Raw genomic sequence first — 1,504 nt, forward strand, 5'->3', positions numbered from 1 at the left:
ACCAGCCACTGCACTCCAGTCGGGGCGACAGAGTGAGACTCCAACTCAAAAAAAAAAAAATGTTTTTTCAAGACACCTGTGCTGGTGTGAAGTAGCTTTATACAGGCACAATCCCATTACTGATCAACATCTGAGTTTTGAACTGCTCTGTTTCTGACCTGGGCCAATTCACCCCTTCCTAGGCAACCTGGTGATTCTCCACTCCCAGGAGATCACTATATTGATGTCAAACTAACCGTGCACAACCGAAGGACATTGTGAACTGTAATCCAGAGCTCCTGGACCCAAGCGATCCTTCTCCCTCAGTCTCCCGAGTAGCTGGGATTACAGCACATGCCACGATGCCCAGGTGTTTTCATTTTATATCTTTGTATTATATTGTGTTTCACCAGATAAGAAACAATAGCAATAATACTCAACATATGAGTTTTCTAACTAGCTGGTATAGTTTAAAGACTCAGAGTATTCAATCACTATGCCTACAGATGGGATATTTCATATTCAGTACATGAATTCCAAATTGTAGATATGACTACAGCAACTCACCATGACTCCTTGACACATCAGCTGAAGAAGCTACCTGCCATAGAGAGACTCTTGTGAATAATAGCTTCATGTTTGATTGTGTCATCAAGAAACTAGGCAATGCCTAACCTTCTGCTCCAGATAAGACCAGCACTTTAACAACTGTCTAGAAGTCTAGTACTCTTGACCTCCTAATAAAGGAGTCTGTAAGGAGAGCCTGGCTCCACCTCCTCCACCATGCCCCTGGAAGCTGCAAGATATGACAAACATTCAGTGGCTTCCATATAAAATATACTGTAATCAACTAAGAGATTATCATACAAAGCCTTCAGCTTATAATGCAACATTTATAAAGCCTATGTAAGGCCAGACATGGTGGCTCATGTCTGTTATCCCAGCACCTTGGGAGGCTTAAGGCAGGAGGGTTGCTTGAGCCAAGGAGTTTGAGACCAGCCTGGCCAACAAAAATGAAATTAAAAGCATGCTTACATTTGCTTTTTAAAGGTGTATATGGGCCAGGAGCAATGGCTCACACCTGTAATCCCAACACTTTGGGAGGTTGAGATGGAACGATTGCTTGAGCCCAGGTGTTTGAAACCAGCCTGGGCAACATGGTGAGACCTCATCTCTACAAAAAAATTAAATAAGTTAACCAGGCATGGTGGCACTCACCTATAGTCCCCGCTATAGGAAATCCCAGTCCCAGGAAGAATTGCCTGAGCCCAGGAGGTTAAGTCTTCGGTGAGCCACCATAATGCTGCTACACTCTAGTCTGTGTGATAGTGACACACACACACACACACACACACACACACCTGTATACATAAGCCAATTTAATACAAACCAGTGCAGAAAGAAACATGTTGAACCAACATGTTCTCAACATCTGTTTAAAACTTTCATTTACTAAAAGAAAACAGCCTGTGATGCATCTTTAAGAAAGCATGGAGCCGGGCTCGGTGGCTCAGCCTGTAATCCC

The sequence above is a fragment of the Carlito syrichta genome, unplaced genomic scaffold, assembly GCF_000164805.1.
Source record: "Carlito syrichta isolate Samal-C Ts95f unplaced genomic scaffold, Tarsius_syrichta-2.0.1 Scaffold301632, whole genome shotgun sequence".
NCBI lineage: Eukaryota > Metazoa > Chordata > Mammalia > Primates > Tarsiidae > Carlito > Carlito syrichta.